At 38.0% G+C, this 25723-nt stretch overlaps 2 non-coding genes across 2 annotated transcripts; both read left to right on the top strand.

Moving 5' to 3' along the window:
• The first annotated feature begins 9313 nt into the window (after window positions 1-9313).
• LOC148577854 (small nucleolar RNA R71) lies at window positions 9314-9417 on the top strand. The gene has a single exon (XR_015904344.1). It is a non-coding gene; the product is annotated as a small nucleolar RNA R71 (small nucleolar RNA).
• A 6701-nt stretch (window positions 9418-16118) lies between these two features.
• Window positions 16119-16225, top strand: LOC148577853 (small nucleolar RNA R71). Its single transcript, XR_015903713.1, has one exon. It is a non-coding gene; the product is annotated as a small nucleolar RNA R71 (small nucleolar RNA).
• The last annotated feature ends 9498 nt before the right edge of the window (window positions 16226-25723 follow it).

Below are 25723 nucleotides of genomic sequence, written 5' to 3'. Positions count from 1 at the left end.
CTCAGTGACTTGTTTTACACTGTTGGGTAATATTATTTAAGTCAATGCTAATCTTTTATGATATTTGTATTAATTTTACATTGACATGAATTTATATTATCTCTCCTTACCCACTCTCCTACCCTTTGTTGCAAATTTTGTACCACTGGTATGCCATGTGCTTCTATTGTTTTCTCACATACATGTTGAAGCTTCCATGTAAATGAGACCCGTATTGTTTGGCATTAACCCACCCATACTTCATTTATTTTCTTATCTTTATTCTTGGGTTATTTTTTCTTCCCTTTTTCTTTTAGGATGGCCACCCGGAAGAGAATCGGAAGACGTTTACATGGGAAGACAGACAAGTCCATCTGCACAATCCTTGGAGAAAAGCATCAGTTAGAGAAACCCGTCCACCTGCACATCTCAGCATGCACCGAGGACGGTGCAATCTTTAAGTGTGGGGAGGTCGATACCGATCTCCATGGGTTAGTTATTCTCTTCTCAAACACCAATATTTTACTTTATTTGTTAGTTCATTATTGCATTCTCATGTTTAATTGCATGTTTATTTCATTTTATGCATTTAGTTACTACTTGGTTGAAGTAATATTTTCTTTTTCAAGAAATTTTTATAGTATTTCACTAATTTAAATTAAAAAAAAATTTTATGTGTTAAATTTGTTTGAAGTTGTATTTGGAACATGATTTTTGAGCTAAAGAACACACAACCTGTGAGATTTTGAGCTTATTTATATGGTTACATTATTTAACCATAAATATTTTATTCTTGTGTGTTTTCTTTTCTATGATTGCAATCTTTGCTTTGTTCCATTCTATATGTCCAATATTTAGTGTATTTACATGCTTGCATATGATTGAGGCCATTACTTATTTAGCTCACTTATCCCAAATAAGTCTACCTTTTAAATCATCCTTGTCAGCCACTTTGAGCCTTGTAAATCCCCATTTATTCTATATTTTATCACATCACTAGCCTTAAGCAGAAAAACAATTAAATATCCCAATTGAATCTTTGGTTAGCTTAAGATAGGGATTGTGTAACAATTAAGTGTGGGAAAACTATGGGAACATGGGTTAATAAGGGAATGTGTTATGTTTTTCTACTTTGATAAAATATTAGGAATTTGGGTACCTACTCATGTGAGACTAGAAAAATCAAAAAAATCCATGTGCATTGATAAGTTATGTTTATTTTTCAATAAAAAAATAATAAAAAAAGAGAAAAAAAATATATTCAATAAATAAGTAAATAAATAAGGGGACAAAATTACCTCAATGTTAAGTTAATGAAAAATCAATGCATATGTGATAAAATTAAAGAAAAATTGATACATGAGTATGTGATGCAAAAGTGGGAATTTTGGGTAGCTAGGCATGAATTAGAATTATATAGAGTATATGTATGTTAGGTGAAAGTTTAGGTTAATTAAAGATTCAATTTATAGCTCACTTAGCCATATATACCCTCACCTTACCTTAGCCCCATTACAACCTTGAAAAGACCTCATGATGTTTGCATTGGTACATTAAAATTTTTGTTAATTGATTAGATGAAGAACAAAGTTTAGAAAGCATGACGAGAGAAGAGTAGAGTGATTAACCCTAGACACTTGAGAGTTAGAGTGATATACACTACCAATAAGGGTTCAGTGCTTAATTCTATGTTTCCTGCTTTCATGAGCTATCTTCTTACAAGTTTACTTGTCTTTTATTATATGATTTGAATTAGTGGAATTTGAATTATTTTTGTCTTGGAGAACTTGTTTACTTTTAACCAAGTAGATAGAAACATCTTAGCATATAGTTGCATTCATATAGATAGGTTGCATTTCATACTTTCTTACTTTCCTCATTCACTTTTATAGCTTCTCTTGAGCTTAGCATGAGGACATGCTAATGTTTAAGTGTGGGGAGGTTGATAAACCACTATTTTATGGTTTATCTTGTGCTCAATTGAGTGGTTTTAATCAACTCTTTACCCACTTATTCATACTATTTGCATGGTTTTACTTTTTCCTTCCTGATTTTGTGCTATGATTGAAAACATGCTTCTTTGATCTTATATTTTCTAATTATTAATCCTCTCTTATTACCATTCGATGCCTTGATATGTGTGTTAAGTGATTTCAGAGATTACAGGGTAGGAATGGCTCAAAGGATGGAAAGGAAGCATGCAAAAAGGAAGGAATACAAGAAGTTGGAGAAATTGCTAAGCTGTCCAACCTGACCTCTTCGCACTCAAACAGCTATAACTTTAGCTACAGATGTCCAAACGACGCGGTTCTAGTTGCATTGGAAAGCTAACGTCCGGGGCTTCGACTTGATATATATTATGACATAGTTTCTCTAACTCTAGGTGATGCGAACCCGCACTCCACGCAGACGCGTCGCAGTGACGAAAAATCAGCGTGTTTGAATTCGCAACCAGCAAATTCTGGGCTGTTTCTGACCCAGTTTTCGGCCCAGAAAACACATATTAGAGGCTATAAAGTGACGGAATCCATTCATTCATGATCATAAGCTCACAATACACAATTTTAGGATTTAGATGTAGTTTTTAGAGAGAGAGGTTCTCTCCTCTCTCTTAGGATTAGGATTTAGGATTTCTTTGCTTTCAGGATTGTTTCTTTTTATCAGGTTCAATTTTCCTTTTATATATTTTCACAATTTAATTTATGAACTCTTCCATGTTACATATGATTTTCTTAATTAATGTTATTTGAGGTATTTCAATTTATGATTGTTTTATTTATGCTATGAATGCTTTCGATTTATCCAAATTATTTTCATTCGAGTAGATTCTCTTCCCATTTGGCTTTGGTTGAGTAATTGGTAACGCTTGAGTTGTCAAATAAAGCAGTGGTTGAAATTGGAAGTTGCTCCAATAACTCTAGTCTTTCCATAGGAATTGACTAGGACTTGAGGATCAAACTAATTAGTCCATTTGATTTACCTTCATAGTGAGAGGTTAACAAAGTGGGATTAAAATCCAATTCTCATCACAATTGATAAGGATAACTAGGATAGGACTTCCAGTTCTAATACCTTGCCAAGAGTTTATTTTATTATTACTATTTTATTTTTCTTATCATTTAACATACTGGTTCCTTACTTTCAAAACCCCCAATTTACAAGACTCATAACCAACAATAAGAACATACTTCCCTGCAATTCCTTGAGAAGACGACCCGGGGTTTAAATACTTCGGTTATCAATTTATTTAGGGGTTTGTTACTTGTGACAACCAAAATGTTTGTAAGAAAGGACTTTTGTTGGTTTAGAAGCTATACCTGCAACGAGGATTTATCTGCAAATTTCTAGACCACGCAAAAGTTCTCTCTTCATTTTTACATTTTTATCTGTTCTTACTGTATAAGAATCGAATTAGTGGAGTTTGATTTGTGATTGTCTTTAAGAACCTATTTACTTTTGATCAAGTAGACAAGAATCATATAGTTGCATTCATATATATAGGTTGCATTGCATTACATGAGTTTTACATGTTCCCACTCATTTATTTTATCTCCTTCAACTAAGCATGAGGACATGCTAATGTTTAAGTATGGGGAGGTTGATAAACCACTATTTTATGGTTTATATTGTGCTTAATTGTATGGTTTTATCAATTCTTTACCCACTTATTCATATGATTGGCATGTATTTATATTTCCTTCCTAAAATTATTACATGATTGAATATTTTCTTCCTAAAGACTTTTAATTATGTATTTTAATTCTCCTTCATTCCATTAGATGCCGTGATCTGTGTGTTAAGTGTTTCAGGATTTATAGGGCATGAATGACTTGGAGATTGGAAAGGAAGCTTGCAAAAATGGAAGGAACACAAGAAATTGAGGAGATGACCAGCGAGAAGTGACGCGGACGCATGGCTCACGCGACCGCGCGGATTAGAACTGCACAACTGACGCGGAGGTGTGGACGACGCGCACGCATGGCAAGGCAAAACGCCGAATGACGCGTCCGCATGAATGACGCGATCGCGTGACATGCGCGATTTGCAGAATCTGCAGAATTCGCTGGGGCAATTTTGGGCCCTGTTTTGACCCAATTTTCAGCCTAGAAAAGCGGACTAGAGCCAAGGAACATGGAAAAACGAAGGAGAACAATTCATTACAGACAATTCTCAGTTTTAGATCTAGTTTTTACTCCTCCTCTAGGTTTTCTCTCTGCACATTCATAGTTTTTAGGATTTTATTTTTATTGCTTTTCGCATTGGGATATTGAGAAGAGTTATTACCTCAGCAAAAATTCGTCATTCTAGTTTGTTTTCTTTACCTGTCTCTTACTCTTCCATGTCCTTTGTTTACGCAGAAATATTATTGGATTATTTTTAGAATTTATTAATACAAGAACTATTTTTATTTTTAATTGATCCGTTTGATTATTATTTATCATGTCTTTCTATATTTCCCTTTCATATGTTATGAATTCTACAATGAGCGAGTAGTTCCATAACTTGGATGGGAGTTGATTGAAGGGAAGACCTTGAGTTGGAATGCTTAAAAGAAAAATTGTAACTGGGTTTATTGTTGGATTGCTCTCTAATCACTGACACCAATCCTTCCAAGTAAGCAGATTGGGACTTGTGAATAGAAATAGCTTTCCAACTTGCTTGACTTTCCCTTACCTAGTAAGGGATAACTAAACAGAACAACCCTCAATTATCAATTAATCTTGACAGTACTCCAACAAGAATATGGCTTCCAACTAATCTACTCCCAGCCAAGGCTTTTATTTAAAATTACACAAATTCTCTAACTTAATTTCCTGTTATTCAACACAAACCATTTTTTGAAAACATCTGATTAATAAAATAGGACATCTTTCTGCAACTCGTTAGAAGACGACCTGGGACTCATACTCCCAGTATTTTAATTTAAATTTTGTAATAACCCTTCTAAATTGATAAGCGGATTTCTGGTTGGTTAAGAACTGTACTTGCAACGTATCTCTTCTAATAATTTCTTAACTCACCAATTTCCGCCACATCAGCCGCTTAGGCCAGGATTTTATTCCTTTGGGCCCTCCTATCCATTAATGCTCAAAACCTTGGATCCTTTTTACCCTTGCCTTTTAGTTTAAAGGGTTACTGGCTTTTTGCTCTTGCCTTTTGGTTTAAAGAGCTCTTGGCTTTTTCTGCTTGCTTTTTCTTTTTCTTTCTTCTTTTTTTTCGCCATTTTTTTTCGCAACCCTTATTTTTCACTACTTTTTCTTGCTTCAAGAATCAATTTTATGATTTTTCATATTATCAATAACATTTCTTCTTTTTCATTATTCTTTCAAGAGCCAACAATTTTAACATTCATAAACAACAAATTCAAAAGACATATGCACTGTTCAAGCATTCATTCAGAAAACAAAAAGTATTGTCACCACATCAAAATAATTAAACTAATTTCAAGGATGAATTCAAAATCATGTACTTCTTGTTCTTTTGCTTTTAGAATATTTTTCATTTAAGAAAGGTGATGGATTCATAAGACATTCATAACTTTAAGGCATAGACATTAGACACTAATGATCATGTAATAAAGACACAAACATAAATAAATATAAAGCAAAATTTTCAAAAATACAGAAAAAAAAAACAAGAGCAAGGAGATTAAGGAACGGGTCCACTTTAGTGATGGCAGCTAGTTCTTCCTCTTGAAGATCCAATGGAATGCTGGAGCTCCTTTATGTCTCTTCCTTGCCTTTGTTGCTCCTCCCTCATAGCTCTTTGATCTTCTCTAATTTCATGGAGGAGGATGGAATGTTCTTGGTGCTCCACCCTTAGTTGTCCCATGTTGGAACTCAATTCTCCTAGGGAGGTGTTAATTTGCTCCCAATAATTTTGTGGAGGAAGTGCATCCCTTGAGGCATCTCAGGGATTTCATGATGAGGAATTTCCTCATGCTCTTGTTGAGGTCCATGAGTAGGCTCTCCTGCTTGCTCCATCATTTTCTTAGTGATGGGCTTGTCCTCATTAATGAGATGAGGGAAGGCTAACCTTGCCAAAGTAGAGGACTTGTCCGCCACCTTGTAGAGTTCTAGGGATATAACCTCATGAACTTCTACTTCCTCTCCATTCATGATGCTATGGATCATGATAGCCCGGTCTATAGTAACTTCAGACTGGTTGCTAGTGGGAATGATTAAGCGTTCGATGAACTCCAACCATCCCCTAGCCACTGGCTTGAGGTCTAGCCTTCTTAGTTGAACCGTCTTGCCTCTTGCGTCTCTCTTCCATTGAGCGCCCTCCACACAAATGTCCATAAGGACTTGGTCTAACCTTTGATCAAAGTTGACCCTTCTAGTGTAGGGGCGTGCATCTCCTTGCATCATTGGCAAGTTGAATGCCAACCTTACATTTTCCGGACTGAAATCTAAGTATTTCCTCTGGACCATTGTAAGCCAATTCTTTGGGTCCGGGTTCATACTTTTATCATGGTTTTTGGTGATCCATGCATTGGCATAGAACTCTTGAACCATTAAGATCCTGACTTGTTGAATGGGGTTGGTGAGAATTTCCCAACCTCTTCTTCGAATCTCATGTCAGATCTTCGGATATTCACTCTTTTTGAGTTTGAAAGGGACCTCAGGGATCACCTTCTTCTTGGCCACAACTTCATAGAAGTGGTCTTGATGGACCTTTGAGATGAATTTCTCCATCTCTCATGACTCAGAGGTGGAAGCTTTTGCCTTCCCTTTCCTCTTTCGAGAGGTTTCTCTGGTCTTAGCTGCCATAAATGGTTATGGAAAAACAAAAAGAAACGCTTTTACCACACCAAACTTAGAAGGTTTGCTCGTCCTCGAGCAAAAGAAGAAAGAAGAGAGTAGAAGAAGAAGAAATAGAGGAGATGGAGGGGGTTTAGTGGTTCGGCCAAGGGGGAGAAGTAGTGTTTGTGGTATGTGAAAATGAAGGAGTGAAGAGGAGTTTTTATAGGAGTGGAAAGAGAGGGTAGGGTTCGTGTATTAGGGGTTGGGTTTGGGAAGGAAATGGTTTAAATTTGAATTGAGAGGTGGGTGGGGTTTTTTGGGGAAGAGTGGGTGGAGGTGATTGGTGAAGAGGTATTTGGGGAAGGGTGTTATCGGAAGGTGTGAAGAAAAGAGAGAGAGAGTTGAGGTAGGTGGGGATTCTGTGGGGTCCACAGATCCTGAGGTGTCAAGGACTTCTCATCCCTACACCATGTTGGCGTGTAAACGCCCTTTTGGGTGCCAATCTTGGCATTAAACGCCAGGTTACTGCCCATTTCTGGCATTTAACGCCAGCTTTTCTTCCCTTTCTGGCGTTTAAATGCTAGCTTTTCTCTCTTTTCTGGCGTTAAACGCCAGCTTTATGCCCCTTTCTGGTGTTTAAACGCCAGTTTGGTGCCCTTTTCTGGTGTTAAATGCCTAGAATGGTGCCAGACTGGGAGTTTAACGCCCATTCTGCTACCCTTACTGGCATTTAAACGCCAGTAAGATCGTCCTCCAGGGTGTGCTGTTTTCAATGCTGTTTTTCATTCTATTTTTTCTTTTTCAATTATTTTTGTGACTTCACATGATCATCATCCTAAAGAAAATATAAAATAACAAAAGAAAATAGAATTTTAACATAGATAAATAAAAATTGGGTTAAACCTCCCAACAAGCGCTTCTTTAATGTCAATAGCTTGACAGTGGGCTCTTATGGAGCCTCACAGATACTCAGAGCATGATGATAGCCTCCCAACACCAAACTTAGAGTTTGAATGTGGGGGCTCTGTTTGACTCTACATTGAGAGAAGCTTGTCATGCTTCTTCTCCATGTGTGCATAAGGAGATCCTTGAGCCTTAGACACAAGGCAGGCCTCATTCACTTGAATGACCAGCTCTCTTCTGTCAACATCAATCACAGCTTTTGCTATGGCTAGGAAGGGTCTGCCAAGGATGATGGATTCATCTATACTCTTCCCAGTGTCCAGAATTATGAAGTCAGCAGGGATGTAGAGGCCTTCAACCTTTACCAAGGCATCCTCCACAAGTCCATAAGCCTGTTTTCTTGAATTGTCTGCCATCTCTAGTGAGATTCTTGCAGTTTGCACCTCAAGGATCCCTAGTTTCTCCATTACAAAGAGGGGCATGAGGTTTATACTTGACCCTAGGTTACACAGAGCCTTCTCAAAGGTCATGGTGCCTATGGCACAAGGTATTGAGAAATTTCCAGGATCCTGTTTCTTCTGAGGTAATTTCAGTTGAACCAGATCATTTAGTTCATTGATGAGCAATGGAGGTTCATCCTCCCAAGTCTCATTACCAAATAACTTGGCATTCAGCTTCATGATTGCTCCTAGATATTGAGCAACTTGCTCTTCAACAATATCTTCATCCTCTTCAAAGGAAGAATACTCATCAGAGCTCATAAATGGCAGAAGTAGGTTGAGTGAAATCTCTATGGTCTCTGTATGAGCCTCAGATTCCTTTGGCTCCTCATTAGGGAACTCCTTGGAGGCCAGTGGACGTCCATTGAGGTCTTCCTCGGTGGAAATCACTGTCTCTTCCTCCTCTCCAGATTCGGCCATGTGGGTTATGGTGACGGCCTTGCACTCTCTTTTTGGATTCTCTTCTGTATTGCTTGGGAGAGTACTTGGAGGGAGTTCAGTAACTTTCTTACTCAGCTGACCCACCTGTGTCTCCAAATTTCTAATAGAGGACCTTGTTTCAGTCATGAAACTCAATGTGGTCTTAGATAGATCAGAACTATGATTGCTAAGCTAGAGAGACTCTGCTCAGAATTCTCTGTCTGTTGCTGAAAAAATGATGGAAAAGGCTTGCTATTGCTAAACCTATTTCTTCCACCATTATTACTATTGAAGCCTTGTTGAGGCTTCTGTTGATCCTTCCATGAAAGATTGGGATGATTTCTCCATAAAGGATTATAGGTGTTTCCATAGGGTTCTCCCACGTAGTTCACCTCTTCCATTGTAGGGTTCTCAGGATCATAAGCTTCTTCTTCAGAAGATGCTTCTTTAGTACTGCCTGTTTCTGCTTGCATTCCAGACAGACTCTGAGAAATCATATTGACTTGCTGAGTCAATATTTTGTTCTGAGCCAATATGGCATTCAGAGTATCAATCTCAAGAACTCCTTTCTTTGTCCCATTATTCACAGGATTCCTTTCAGAAGTGTACATGAATTGGTTATTTGCAACCATTTCAATGAGTACCTGAGCTTCTGCAGGTGTCTTCTTCAGATGAAGAGATCCACCAGCAGAGTTGTCCAATGACATCTTGGACAGTTCAGACAAACCATCATAGAATATACATATGATGCTCCATTCTGAAAGCATGCCAGAAGGACACCTTCTGATCAATTGTTTGTATCTTTCCCAAGCTTCATAGAGGGATTCGCCTTCCTTCTGTCTGAAGGTTTGGACTTCCACTCTAAGCTTACTCAATTTTTGAGGTGGAAAGAACTTTGTCAAGAAGGCATTGACCAGCTTTTTCCAAGAGTTCAGGCTGTCCTTAGGTTGTGAGTCCAACCATGTCCTAGCTCTGTCTCTTACAGCAAAAGGGAAAAGCATAAGTTTGTAGACCTCAGGGTCAACCCCATGGGTCTTAACAGTGTCACAGATTTACAAGAATTCAGCTAAAAACTTATGAGGATCTTCCAATGGAAGTCCATAATACTTGCAATTCTGCTGCATTAGAGAAACCAATTGAGGCTTAAGCTCAAAGTTGTTTGCTCCAATTGCAGGAATTGAGATGCTCCTTCCACAGAAGTCAGAAGACGGTGCAATAAAGTCACCAAGCATCTTCCTTGCATCTCCACCATTGTTGTTGTTTTTGGCTGCAATGTCTTCTTCTTTTTCGAAAATTTCTGTCAGGTCCTCTTCAGAGAGTTGTGCTTTAACTTTTCTTAGCTTTCTCTTCAAGGTCCTTTCAGGTTCAGGATCAGCTTCAACAAGAATGCCTTTGTCTTTGTTCCTGCTCATATGAAAGAGAAGAGAATAAGAAAGTATGGAATCCTCTATGTCACATTATAGAGATTCCTTGAGGTGTCAGAGTAAAAGAAGAATAGAAGGATGAGGTAGAGAGGAGAATTCGAACTTATAGAGAGGGAGTGAGTCCGAATTGCTAAAAGACGGGGAGTATTAGTCCTTAGATAGAAAAAGGTGAGGAGGGAGAAGAATTTTCGAAAACAAATTTTTAAATAAAACCAAAATTTTTAAAATAATTAAAAAGAATTTTGAAAAAGTGGTTAGAATTCGAAAATTAGAGAGAAAAGTGGTTAGGTGGGTTTGAAAATCAAATTTGAAAAGATAAAAAAAAAGTTAGGAAAGATTTTGAAATCAAAATTTATGATTGAAAATTATTTTGAAAAAGATGTGGTTGAAAAGATATGATTGAGAAGATATGATTGAAAAACAATTTAAAAAGATTTGATTTTGAAGATTAAAGTTGGTTACTTGACTAACAAGAAACTAAAAGATATGATTTTTAAAATTTAAGAATTGAACCTTTCTTAATAGGCAAGTAACAACTTGAGATTTTTGAATCAATCATATTAAATATTAGCATTAATTTTGAAAATATGAAATAAAAATAAGAAAAATATTTTGAAAATCATTTTGGAATTTTCAAAAATATTTAAAAAAATTGAAAAATATGTGATTTGAAAAAGATATGATGTGAAAAAGATTTGATTTTGAAAAATTTTGAAGATTTGAAAAAGATTTGAATTGAAAACAAAATCTCCCCTCCTGTGCCATCATGGCGTTAAACGCTCAGAATGGTATCTGTTCTGGCGTTTAATGCCCAGAATTGTATCCATTCTGGCGTTTAACACCCAAAATACTACCCTTTTGGGCGTTTAACGCCCAGCTAGGTACCCTGGCTGGCGTTTAAACGCCAGTTTTCCTTCCTCACTGGGTATTTTGAACGCCCAGCTTTTTCTCTGTAATTCCTCTGCTGTATGTTCTAAATCTTCAATTCTCTGTATTATTGACTTGAAAAGACATACTTTTGAAAAAAAATTTTGAATTTTTAATGATGAGAAAGAAAAACAACAGAATGATACTAAACATGGAAAATTAAGATCAAAACAAATAATTCATGCAAGACACCAAACTTAGAAGTTTGTGTACTAGGGACAATAACAATTTGAAAATGCATATGAGAAATAACAAAAGACACCAAACAGAATAGTTTAAAGATCAGACCAACGAAAATCATCAAGAATAGCTTGAAGATCAACAAAGAACATTATGCATAAGATTTCGAAAAATGCAAGAGAAAGAAAAACATGCAATTGACACCAAACTTAAAATCTGACACTAGACTCAAACAAAAAACACAAATTATTTTTTATTTTTAAAATTTTATAAAAAAATTTCGAAAATTATTTGGAAAAAGAAAATAAGGAATTCAAAATTCTTAATGAGAATTCCAGGAATCATGCAATGTTAGTCTAAAACTCCGGTCCAAGAATTAGACATGGCTTATTAGCCAGCCAAGCTTTCAGGGAAAGCTTCGGTCCAAAACATTAGACATGGCCAATGGCCAGCCAAGCTTTAGCAGTTCATTGCATTCAACAACAAGGTTAATAGAAATCAACAAGCTCTTGTGATAATAAGTTGAAACATCGGTCCAAAAGATTAAACATGGCTTCACAGCCAGCCAGACTTCAACAAATCATCATGAAACTCTAGAATTCATTCTTAAAAATTCTAAAAAAAAAAATTTGAAAATAAAAAAATGAAAGCTTAAAATAAAATAAAATTACCTAATTTGAGCAACTAGATGAACCGTCAGTTGTCCAAACTCGAACAATCCCTGGCAATGGCGCCAAAAACTCGGTGCACGAAATTGTGATCTCAACGGCGCCAAAAACTTGGTACACACTTTCATAATCTCAATTCTTTTTTCACAACTCCGCACAACTAACCAGCAAGTGCACTGGGTCGTCCAAGTAATAAACCTTACGTGAGTAAGGGTCGATCCCACGGAGATTGTCGGCTTGAAGCAATCTATGGTCATCTTGTAAATCTCAGTCAGGTAGATTCAAATGGTTATGAGGTTTTGATAATTAAATATAAATAAAATATAAAATAAAGATAGAAATACTTATGTAATTCATTGGTGGGATTTCAGATAAGCGTATGGAGATGCTTTGTTCCTTCTGAATCTCTGCTTTCCTACTGTCTTCATTCAATCATTCATACTCCTTTCCATGGCAAGCTGTATGTTGGAGGATCACCGTTGTCAATGGCTACCGTCCGTCCTCTCAGTGAAAATAGTCCAAATGCACTATCACCGTACGGCTAATCATCTGTCGGTTCTCACTCATGTTGGAATAGGATCCATTGATCCTTTTGCGTCTATCACTACACCCAACACTCGCGAGTTTGAAGCTCGTCACAGTCATCCCTTCCCAGATCCTACTCGGAATACCACAGACAAGGTTTAGACTTTCCGGATCTCAGGAATGGCCGCCAATAATTCTAGCTTATACCACGAAGACTCTGATCGTGAACCAGGAGGCTAAGAGATATGCATTCAAGCTCGTTTTCATGTAGAACGGAAGTGGTTGTCAGGCACGCGTTCATAGGTGAGAATGGTGATGAGTGTCACATAATCATCACATTCATCATGTTCTTGGGTGTGAATGAATATCTTAGAATAAGAATAAGTTTGAATTGAATAGAAAAATAATAGTACTTTGCATTATTTCATGAGGAACAGCAGAGCTCCACACCTTAATCTATGAGGTGTAGAAACTCCACCATTGAAAATACATAAGTGATGAAGGTCCAGGAATGGCCGTGAGGCCAGCCTCCAAATGTGTACAATGATAAAAGGCTAAGGACTAAATGTCCAAAGATGGTCAAAAGACATTAAAATAAATCTCTAAAAGTAGTTTTTATACTAAACTAGTAGCTAGGGTTAACAGAAATGAGTAAATGATGCAGAAATCCACTTCCGGGCCCACTTAATGTGTGCTTGGGCTGAGCATTGAAGCTTTCACATGTAGAGACTTTTCTTGGAGTTAAACGCCAGCTTTGGTGCCAGTTTCGACGTTTAACTCCAGCTTGTAACTCCGTTCTAGCGTTTAACGCCAGAATAGGGCAGGAAGTTGGCGTTTAAACGCCAGTTTGTGTCATCAAAACTCGGGCAAAGTATGGACTATTATATATTGCTGGAAAGCCCAGGATGTCTACTTTCCAAAAAAATTGAGAGCGGGCCAATTGGGTTTCTGTAGCTCCAGAAAATCCATTTTGAGTGTAGGGAGGTCAGAATCCAACAGCATCTGCAGTCCTTTTTCAGCCTCTGAATCAGATTTTTGCTCAGATCCTTCAATTTCAGCCAGAAAATACTTGAAATCATAGAAAAATACACAAACTCATAGTAAAGTCCAGAAATGTGAATTTTGCATAAAAACTAATAAAAATATACTAAAAAGTAGCTAGATCTTATTAAAAATTACCTAAAGCAATGCCAAAAAGCGTATAAATTATCTGCTCATCACTTTCTCTTCATCATATTCTTCTTCGTCAGCACCTTTTAGGCTATGTAGAGCATAGCCTCCAACACCAAACTCAGAATGATTGCTTGTCCTCAAGTAACAAAGAAAAGAAGAAATAATGGTGATAGAAATAGGTATAAACAAGATTATCAAGTAAAAAATCAAGTAATGCAAAAGCTTATTCAATTAAAAGAAAAAAAATCAAAATAGAATGAAATAGAAGCAAAAATAAAGTAACATAATGGGGTTGATAATGTGTTTGCATGGTGAATGTGGCAACACGAAACTTAATTTGATACTATCCTTGTGAAACTAGGACAAGTACCCAGTGGGATGCAAATTTGGTGTGGCATACCAAACTTAGTCCATGAAAACATATGCAACCTTAAACAAAACAATAAAGAGGGATGAAAAGAAAATACCAAATGTTGGGTTATATCCCAACAAGTACTTCTTTAACGTCACTAGCTTGACGGTTGTTCCTTGCTTAGGTGGAGGTTGATAGTGCTTCATCTCTTCCCCTCTCACTTTGAATCTCCTTCCTGTGCCTTCATAGAATAGCTCAAGATGCTCAAGAGAAAGAACTTTACTCACTATATATGATGACAAGGGGTGGTGAGATAACACCACTTTATCCCCGGGTGAAAAGTCTTTAGTAAGAATTTTCTTATTCCTCCACCCTCTAGGCACTTTCTTCTTGGGAGCTTCCTCTTTATTTGATGCACATCCAACACCAAGCTTAGGGTTGACATTAGGGGATTTATTGATTGTAAAGGGAGGCTCTGGTTGCATGTTCCTGTTACTTTCAATTGAAATTCCAACTTGCTGTACCTCCTCCTTTTCTTCTTTTCTTCCTATGCATGAAAGAGGCGTCTCTAGTAGTGATTCATCAGGTTCTTCTTTCAATTTTAGATTTTTTTTTTCAATCTTCATACAAGTCTCCTCCTCTCTTGCATGATGCATGATTTTGAAAACATGAAAAACTTAAGGCTCATCATGCACTCTCAACATTAATTCACCCTTTTCAACATCAATAAGGGCTATTCTAGTGGCTAGGAAAGGTCTCCCTAGGATGATGGAGGCATGTTCATCTTCCTCTATGTCAAGAATAACAAAATCTATCGGGAGGAATAATTTTTCCACTTTGATCAAGACATTCTCAACTATTCCATTTGCAAGCTTCATTGATTTGTCTGCAAGTTGTAGAGCTATTTTTGTGGGTTTCAACTCTTGAATTTGTAACCTCTTCATCATGGATAAAGGCATCAAATTAATACTTGTCCCCAAATCACATAATGCTCTCTCAAAGGTGGTATTTCCAATGATGTAGAGAATTTGAAAACTCCCTGGATATTTCTTTTTTGTTGGCAACTTCCTTTGAATAATTGCACTACACTCCTTAGTCATCTCCACTGTTTGGCCACCCTTAAAGGATCTTTTCTTGGACAATAATTCCTTCATGAATTTAACATATAAGGACATTTGCTCAAGTTCGTCTGTGAAGGGAATATTCATATGTAGTGTCTTGGATATCTCCAAAAATTTAGAGTATTACTTTTCCTTGTTCTCTCTAGAGCCTTTGAGGATATGGAATCCTACGCTTGTACTCTTGCACTTGGACCTTCTCTTTGGATGTATCTTTTGAAGCTTGAATTTTTTGGTCCTCTGGAGTGGGTTGTACGTGCTCTATTAGAGGGATAATGTCCTCTGGAGCCTGTTTCCTTTGAATTGTCGTGGAGTCCTCCTTCCTGGTTTCTCTTTCCACTTTTCCACTTCTCAAATAAATGGCCATGTACTCCACCCTTAGGTTTGGAATTGTGTCACTTGGGAGTATTTGAGTGGGTTTGGCTAGTTGTTGAGTAATTTGGCCTAGTTGCACCTCCAAATTTTTAATTAAAGCACCTTGCTCCTGGAAGTTGATTCTTGTTTCCTCCAGGAATGAGAGTGTAACTTGAGAGAGTTTTTTCATAGCAAGCTCAAGATTAGTAAACCTTGAGGGTTTTGAGATGGTTGGGTGGGGGTGGAAGTTGGTGAGAGTGATTTTGAGGATGGTTATTTGGGTTTTGATTTTGAGAATTAAAAGTGTTTTGCTGGGAGTTGAAGTGGGTGGATAGATGGCTATTGTTGAAATTATGGTGCCTCTGTCCTTAATTTTCTCACCTAAAATTTGGGTGATTTCTCCATCCAGGGTTATATGTCTTAGAGAAGGGACCATTATGAGGCGGCTTTGGAGGATTATCCATGTAATTCACTTACTCCAGGGAAGAATATCCATACTCCATGCCTTCATCTTGAGATGATCCATTACCTACACCATAGGAATTCTCTTAAGAGCTCATTGCTGAGACTTGCATTCCTCCTAAGTATTGAGTAATTGTATTTATTTGTTGAGACAAGACTTTATTCTCAGCCAAGATGGTATCCAAAGCATCTAACTTCATTACTCTTTTTCTTATTGATCTTTTAAAGGAATAGAGGTATTGATTGTTGGCTACCATCTCAATCAACTCTAGTGCTGCATCAATAGTCTTCTTCATATGTAAAGAGCCTCCAGTCGAATTATCCAATGAAACCCGAGAGGCGAGGGTGATCCCATCATAAAATATTTGGATTTGGATCCAATTTGCAAATATATCCAGAGGGCACTTCCTGGGCATCTCTTTGTACCTCTCCCAAGCTTCATAGAAGGACTCTCCTTCATGCTATCTAAAGGTTTAAACATTAGTTCTAAGCTTAGTCAGCCTTTAAGATGGGAATAACTTGTTAGGAACTTAGTGACCAAGTCCTCCCATGTGGCTATGCTCTCCTTGTGCTGATTATCTAGCCACTGCTTAGCCCAGTCTCTCACAGCAAAAAGAAAGAGCAACAATCGATAAACCTCAGCCGGGACACCATTTGTCTTGATAGTGTCACAAATTTGTAAAAAATTAGAGATAAATAAATTCGAATCTTCTTGTGGACTCCCACTAAACTGACAATTTTGTTGCACCAATGTAACAAGCTTCGGCTTCAACTCAAAATTGTTGGCATTAACAGTAGGTGTCATAATACTACTTCCACAACTCCCTGAATTAGGAGTAGTAAAGCAACCAAGATTTCTCCTAGGTGGAGGGGTATTAGCATTGTTATTCTCTGCCATATTTTGCTCAAATTTCTCTTCAATCTCTTATTCAACTCTTTGATTTCTAGCTTACTTCCTTTATCGCCAAAGAGTTCTTTCAATCTCAGGATCATAGTGAAGAGGTTCTTTTTTCCTTGTTATTCTGCATAGATAAAAACAACAAGGCAATCGAATTGGAACTCCTTTCATAGTACCGAAGGGAATTCTGATAAACCCATATTTTATGACATATTTTGTGCTTAGTTTGAGTGATTTATTCAACCCTTTACCCACTTATTCATATTAATTGCATGGTTTTACTTTTCCTTCCTTATTATGTGATGTATGTGAAAAACATGTTTCCTATGCTTTTAAATTAATTATTTTAATTACCTTTATTTCAATTCGATGCCGTGATTAGTGTGTTGAGTAGTTTCAGAACTTCTAAGGCAGGAATGACTTAAAGGATGAAAAAGAAAACATACAAAAATGGAAGGAAAGCGCAAAACGGAGTTTCTGAAGAAACTGGCATCCACGCGATCGCATGGGCGACGCGGACGCATGCCAAGCGCGAATCAACAGCGACGCGGCCGCATGACTGACGCGACCGCGTGGCAAGGAAAAGCTCCGAACGACGCGACCGCGTGACCCACGCGGACGCGTGACAGAGGCCACGCACCAGAAATTGCAGAAAATGCTCATAGCGAATTCTGAAGCCCTTTTTGGCCCAAATCCAAGTCCAGAAGGCATAGACCAGAGGTTATGAAGTGAGGGAATGCATCCATTCAAAGAGAGCTCGCCAATTTTTACTTTCCATGAATTAGATTTAGTTTGGAGAGAGGTTCTCTCCTCTCTCTCTAGGATTAGGATTTAGATTTAGGATTTTTATTCATTTTCAGGATTATCTCTTTTGATTAGGTTCAATATTCCTTTTATTTACTTTTGCAAGTTACGTTATGAATCCTTTCATGTTGCAGATCACTCTTTTATTAATGTTATTTGAGGTATTTCAGTTTAATATTTATTTCTCTTATTTATGCTATTGTTGCTTTTACTCTAAAGACATTTTTATTCCAAGTAGATTTATTTTTCTCTCTTTGGTCTTGGTTAAGAAATCAGTAACTCAGGAGTTATCAAACTCAAATGTGATTGATAATTGTTATCTTTGTTAATTAAATTGAACTTCAATAATCCCAATCTTTTCTTAGGAAATAAATAGGATTCGAAGATCAACCCAATTAATCCCTTGACCTTCCTTTATCTTAGTAAGGGTTAACAAAGTGGAATTAAGATTCAACCATCATCATCATTGATAAGGATAGCTAGGATAGGACCTCCAATTTCTCATACCTTGCCAAAAGTTTGCTTTACAGTTATTTATTTATTTTAATTGCCATTTAATTAACTTGTCATTAAATTACTCGTTCCTCATTCTTGAAACCCCAATTTTACAATCTCCATAACCAATAATAAGAAAATACTTCCCTGCAGTTCCTTGAGAAGACGACCCGAGGTTTGAATACTTCGGTTATCAATTTTTAAGGGGTTTGTTACTTGTGACAACCAAAACGTTTGCACGAAAGGGATTTTTGTTGGTTTAGAAACTATATCTACAATCACTCCCAAGCACCACCACTTCCCTATGTTTCATGTCCAAATCCATCACCCCGAGAATCAGAGGTTCGCCTCAAGGCAACAGTAAATAAACTTCAAACAACCATTCGACAACTGGAGCAAGCAGTAATTCAATTAGCTTCTAGACGCGCGAACATTCAAGGACCAACCACAGCCCCATGTGGACAATCTAATGAAGAGCGTAGCATGAATGAAACACTAGAAACTCCAGTGGACAAGACAGAGCATGAATTCGTACTAGAACAAGTAGAAGAAGCTGTCATTGTACAAGAAGAAGAGTTGGTTGAAGATCTAGGAGACGCTGAACCTCCATGGGAATCCAGAGTTGAGGAGAACTCCATCAAGGACGTTACAGTTGATGCTAAGGAGGATATTGCACAATTCCCAAGGCAAGTCGTTTATGAAGAACTAGACGGAATAACCCAGGACACAAATTCCCTTGATGATGATAGTCACAAGTCAAGCTCTCTTAGTAATGAACTTGCATCCGCAAGTGAATTCTCTGATATCGAAGAATCTTCCCCAAATAAGTACGAAGATGATGCAGATGTAGATTTCTCTCAACCTCCGATCTATGACTCAAGTGATGAGGAAAACATAGAAGACTTTGACCAGGATACAGATGCATTTAAAGAATCTTGCGAAGAAGTGGAGAAATTCATAGAAGAGCACATGGGAGTAGAACTTACAGAACCACCAGAAACACCTACCCCAAAGCCATTACCGCCCAATACAAGCTTCAAGTGGGTACAATCCTTAACCTTTAACTTTACTTTTTCACTTGAATATGGTTTGCTTGAAACAGATGGCCAGCTTAGAGCTCTCTGTGGCTTTAAGAGTAAGAGGGAAATGGCTCGTACTCAGAGCTGGTGTACAAGGTTCGATAAGGTTCCACACTTCAAATCGAAATGCACGGATTGGTATCATGCTCAATTGAATGGATCTCGGAAAACGTTCAGTCACTATGGTGAGAATCTACTTTCTAAACCGCCCGGATGGAAAAATATAGATCAAAACGAAGGCGGATTTAGAACCAAAGTTTGGGATCTTGAAAAATATTCTGATATCCATCACCCCGGGAGCTTGAAAATCTGTTTGAAGCTGCTCAGAAGCTTCACATGCCTAGTTTGGGACCCCAGAGGCTATTGGCATTCCAAGCATTAGTGGAGATTTCTGGATTAATTTAAACACAAGCCACCATAACAGGAAGCTCTTCCAATGTCCAACTTAAGGACTTTAACTAAAAGTGCTAGGTGGGAGACAACCCACCATGGTATGATCGTTCCTTTTGCAATTTTAATTTTGTTTAGTTTTGTTTGTTTTTGAATTTTATTTTTATTTTATTGAACCTGGAATCATGCATAGCATTCACATTAAGCATTGCATTCTGCATACTGCATTCTGCACTCTGGAAAAAAAAAAGGTGCGCAACGCGATTGCATCACCCATGCGATCGCGTCAAATGGCGAACTACACTTCCCACGCGACCGCGTCATCCACGCGGTCGCGTGACCTAGAGATCGGCGTAAGGATCCAACGTCCAGAAAGTTGGGCTGAAATCGTGCGGCCATTGTGCATCTAGCACAAAATGGCCCACGCGATCGCATGCCCCATGCGATCGCGTCACTTGCACACAATCAATCCCACGCGACCGCGTGAGCGACGCGATCGCGTCGCATGGATTGCACAAATCCCAAAAGGAGACAGAGAGTTGGGCTGGAACGACGCTGGATTCGTGCGTTTAGCACAAATTCCAGTGACGCGATCGCATTCCCCAGGCGATCACGTCCTACCCCTTTTTATCCCTTCCATGCGATCGTGCGACCCACGCGATTGCGTCACCCCCCATTTCGCACCAGCCACGCGACCGCTTGCCCCACGCGACCGCGTGGATTCAAATTTATAACCCCCCCAGGTCACGCGAAACCCTATTATCGCCCCCCCCCCCCCTGAACCCCCTCCCCTCACTTCTCTCTTCTCAAAACCAACCACCACCACCCAGTCACCACCACCGCCACCCCCAGACGCCACCGACCTCCCAGACGCCGCCGCCACCTTTCCCCCCTCCCTCCCTCCCCTTCTTTCTCCTTCTTTCTTCCTCTTTCCCCCCCTCTCCGCCACTGCTCCTCCGCGCACCACCACCCACCGCCACCGCCCGCCCCAGCCGCGCCCCCCCATCCACCAGCACCACCACCCCTTCCCCTACCCCCCATATCCCCCATTACCCCTTTTTCCCCTGCCCCGAACAGCCGCACCGCCGTCCCCACCATCGCCAGCCACCGCGCCAAACGCCATCACCACCACCGCCAACCACCTTTCTGCCCAATCTCATTCTACGGCCTCCCAGGTTCCGCAGAACGTCACCCTTTTATCTATCCATAGTTAGTTCATATTTTTCTGTTTATGTTCATGTCTAGGCTAGTTAGATATGCATGCTGTAGTGGATTTTAAGTTGTTAGGTAGCCTAGGATGTGGTTAATGGATTTAGGTCTGTTTATTTGCGTTGTTTATGTTTATTGCTTTATGTCTTCGCAATCCTGCTGCTGCTGTAATGTTAGTTCATATGCTGTACTCTCCCGTATATTGCTGCTCTCTACATTGATTTTTCATGATTATATTCCTTATATGTAACTGCAAGCTTTAAATTTTAATTCATATGAACTATTTGATTGCTGTTTATTTTCCGGGACAGTCCAATTTTAGCCGGAATGTTGCCCAAATTTCTGTAAAATATTTCCCTTCATGTCTTGGTTTTGGCATTTTCAACTGTGCTTTCCTTATATTTCACCAAACCAATTCATGAATGCTTAGGCATGCATTCTTATTTTCTTTGATCTCCTGGTTCTAAATTGCAATTTTGATGTTTGATTCTATTTTTGTTATTTCTATATCTATCTGAATCATCATCCACTTGTTTTCCTTATTTGGTTTTGAGTTACTTATCGCTTCTAATTGTGAATGCTTGTTACTTAGAAAACTTATCCTTATGCCACTTACCTTAACCCATTTTTCACTAACTCACTAATTCTAATTTTCTGACACTCTTTTTCAATTCTAACCAGACTCACCTTTTAAAATCTCTTTTCTGGTTTTTTCACTTTCTTTTAACTTTCTAACCATGGCATACTGATAATTTTTCCTACTTAACATGCCTTCTATTACATTTTGGATTGTAAATTCTTCCTTTCAAACTTTTCACTCCTATACAATCCTTAATGCACATTCACTTAACTCATTTACCTCACTTTAATTCTCCTTTGCCACTTTGTATTTCTTTTGACTATTTGCCTATTTATTTTCCTATTTTTATTATATCCTGGTTTTCTGTTTTTCAGGATGTCTGAATCCCAGAGAAAGGGAAAAGGAAAGGCTACCACTGGCAAACGTAAAAGAGGAGATTCATCTATGTCCATCATAGATCTAATGCATGATGCCTCCTGGCGGGAGAAACACTTTACCCCGCAGGAGAAGGCTGACCAACTGCTTCCTGCCACTGATCCAATAAAATTTGCAAATCGATACTGTGAGCTGAAGTATCCGGTGTTTGCAACATCCGGGAACCTATACCTGGAAAGAACTCTGAAGATCCCAGAAGAACTCCAGCAGTACACCTCTGACCAAATTAAACAAAGAGGCTGGTTCTTCCTGGAGAGACCTCTGACTGAGGTCAATGCATCTTGGGTTAGGGAATTCTACCGCAACTACTTCAAAACTTCCCTAGATGCAGTGAACCTCAGAGGAAAGCAGATTCTGGTTACTGAGGAGGCAATTGAAGATATTCTGAAGCTTCTGCCTAAATCTGATCAGCTAGACGGTTATCAGAAAGTTGAGGAGGATATGCGCTATATGTGATTTGACTGGGATGCAGTAAAGGCGAGGATCGCCCTTGACCCGACAGTTCCTTGGATCATGGGTCAGAACACCACCATGCCCAAGGGGATCAAGCGAATTTACCTGAACGATGAGGCTCGGCTATGGCATCAGATATTCAGCAACTACATTATGCCGAGTACTCACGAGACTGAGATACCAGCCGCTATGATCACCCTCCTTTGGTGTGTGATGGAGGGCAAGGACCTGTACCTACCACGCTTTATCTGGCACTATATGGCCAGGGTCCATGTCCGAGGCACTCTTCCCTTTCCCTATCTGGTTACACAGCTGGGTCGTCGAGCTGACGTGCCTTGGGAGGATGCTGATGAGAGGCCACCTGCTGCGGAATGCAAGAAGATTATCCCACACAGCAGGAACTTTCTGGCCTTGGGCTACAAACCTCCATTCCTGACTGCCACTGCTGAGACAGCCACACCTTCTACCGGCCCCTCTTCCTCCACAGCCACACCTGCCACCACCACTGCACCTCCACCTGCCCCAGAGCCCATCTATCATCTAGTGCACCGCCTGTTTCGACGGCTTGACCAGATGGAGCGTAGCAACAAGCGACGCTATGAGCACCTGAAGCTGATGATACGATCCAGCGACATCCCCTCCGAGCCTGACACACCATCCGAGGCATCTGAGGAGGAGACGGATGCGCCCGAGGCAGAGACCATCCCACCTCAGGAGGCCGAGCAAGCAGGCACAGAGCAGGCCGCATCACAGCAGGTGGCTGAGCATCATATTCAGGCTGTAAACCCCGAGATCCCATTCAGACAGCCCCTCCTCTACAGCAGTCAGACCCTCAGCCAGTCACCACCACAGAGACCCCAGCTACCATCCCTTCTAGTGATGACACCCCTTCACACCCTGCTTGAGTGAGTATCAGGGACGATGCTTCATTTTAAGTGTGGGGAGGTCGCCATCTCTGGCGTATTATTTTGGTGAACCACTACAGACTCTTTTTCTTTTATTTTGGATATTTTTCTGTATTTTTCTCTTTATTTTTATTTTTTTCTGAGTACTTATACATTGCTACTTTTATGTATTTTTACTCTATTCCTGCATTCTGCATTTTTAGTTCATATTTTAGTTATTTAGTTTAACTTGCAATTCTAATCTAGTAGTTATAGAAATTGTGGATTAATTAGTATAGTTTACCCTTTTAGCATATGATAGCTTAGTTTAAATTGAAAATATAGAAAGGAAGTAAACTAGAGACTTTAACAGATTTAAAACAATCCACACACCTTGTATATATAGCATTACATGTTAGTTAGTTAACAACATTTCATCAAGGAGAAACATTAAAACCTTAAAGGCCACCCTAAATAATTTTTTTATGAGAATAATGGGAATTTTTAACTAAACCTGCATAACATATATGAATGATATATGATGTTTGAGTTAGAGAACACACAGCCTGTGAGTCTTGAGCATTAATTATATGGTTACATTCAAACCATAATTTCATCCCTGTGTGTTTTGCTTCTTTTTATTCTGATGTTCTTTACTTTGTTTTAATCTATATGTCCAGTTGTAGAATATAGATACATACCAAGAAAGTGATTGAGGCCATTATTTGATTTTAACCCACTTGTCCCAAAAATAGCCTACCTTTTACATCACCTTTGTTAGCCCCCTTGAGCCTTTAAATCCCTTTTTTTTCTATAAACCACATTACTAGCCTTAAGCAGAAAAACAAATAAAAATCCCAAGTTGAATCCTTGGTTAGCTTAAGATAGAAAATCTTGTATAGTTTGAAATGTGGGAAACCTATTGGGAACATAGATGATAAAAACAAAAGGTAGCAGAGTTGAAAAGAACAAAAATAAATCAAAATGAGAATTTTTTGGGAAGCATGCTCATGAGAAATCAAATTGAAAGAATTACCATGTGCATTCAGTTAAAAAAAAAAGAGAGTTATTTATTTTTCAAGCATATGAATAAGGGGATACAAAAGAATTCCCCAAATGTAAAAATAAAAGCAATGCACATGGGATAAAAAAATAAAAAAATTGAAACATGAGCATGTAACACCAAAAGTGGGAAAAGATGGGAAAATAGGTAAAGTAGCTTTGTTTTACTAAGTATGTATGTTAGGTGAGATCTTAGTCTAATTGAGGATTCACTTATTAGCTCACTTAACCTTATACATATATCCTTACCTTTACCTTGGTCCCATTACAACCTTAATTAAAGACCTCATGATTTTTGATATGTCTATATTCTATAATTGTTGATTGGTTAGATGAAGAACAAAGTTATAGAAAGTAAGAATAAAAAGAATAATAGAGTGATTAACCCAATAAACACTGAGTGACTAGAGAGTAAACACAAAATCCAGTGAGGGGTTCAATAACTCATCAACATATATCTATGCTTAATTTACTAATTGTTTTGCAAGTTTGTGAAATATTTTTCTTTCCCATCTCATTTGCAAAAGTGCTTTATTATTTAAGGGTTGGCTATGTATATATATGATTCCTTGAGAATGTGAATTAATTTAACTACATGTAAGCTTTATATATGAGTGAATAAATTAGAATTGCATGACTCATTTAGGTAGTTGCATTTAGAATAGGTTGCATTGCATAACATTCCACCACTTTAATCTTACCTTACTCTTTACCTTGGATTTAGCATGAGGACATGCTATTGTTTAAATTCCCAGGGAGAAATTAAACAAAAGTAGTAAATAACAGAAATTAAAAAGGTCTAATCTAGGTAACCAATTGATTGGTAGTTTGTTAACAACGATTAATCTCCGGCAACGGCGCTAAAAACTTGATGCCGAATTTTACAATCCACAACTTATCAGCGAGTGCACCGGGTCATACCAAGTGATAAACTCAGGTGAGTGAGTATCGATCCTACGAGGATTAACGGATTAAGCAAACAATAGTCAAATGATTGTTCTAGTCAGACAATCAAAATTTAGGATTTCAATAGCAAATAACATAAAAATAGAGAATTAAATAAAAGCAAACTAAAATTGGTTAAGAAAATAATATGATAAAGATAGTTAAGGTGTTAGAGATATTTAAAGTATTTTTATGTTTCTGGGAAAAAAGTATAAATATTAGAAATTTAAGGGGTTAAAGTATAAATATTAAAAGTTATAGGGTCAAAATACAATTTAATAAAATTTTGGGTGAAATGGAAAATGTTCAAAAATAATAATAAAATATTAAATAATATTATTTGATTAATAATAATATTTTATTAAAAATAATGGCAAAACGGTAATTTTTCGTAAAAGACTAAGAAAGACAACTCTTTAAGCTCAGAATCTCATAATTACCTTCATAAAACATTTAGGGAGTGGTAATAACATATTAGTAAGGAAAAGATAAAAGAAAGATAAAATGTTGAAAAAAAGATAAAAACCGAAGAAAAAATTGGTAAAGTTTTAATGACAAAGATTAATGGTTATTAGAGAAGCGATCTAGGAACAATATAGTTAGTGTTTGAATTGGGATTAGGGTTAGGTATTATATGAAAAGTCATATTGGTTCAGCATAGACTTAATGAATCTTTGCTTGGGACAGGTTGACTACTTATACCAAAATTGACATAAGCTATATATACAAACATTAAAAAGAGAAATAAGAGCAAAACA

This window comes from Arachis ipaensis, chromosome B1 (assembly GCF_059453495.1).
Source record: "Arachis ipaensis isolate K30076 ecotype BB chromosome B1, ASM5945349v1, whole genome shotgun sequence".
Classification (NCBI taxonomy): Eukaryota; Viridiplantae; Streptophyta; class Magnoliopsida; order Fabales; family Fabaceae; genus Arachis; species Arachis ipaensis.
Note: the sequence above shows the minus strand (reverse complement) of the source record. Positions and strands in the feature narration are given on the sequence as shown.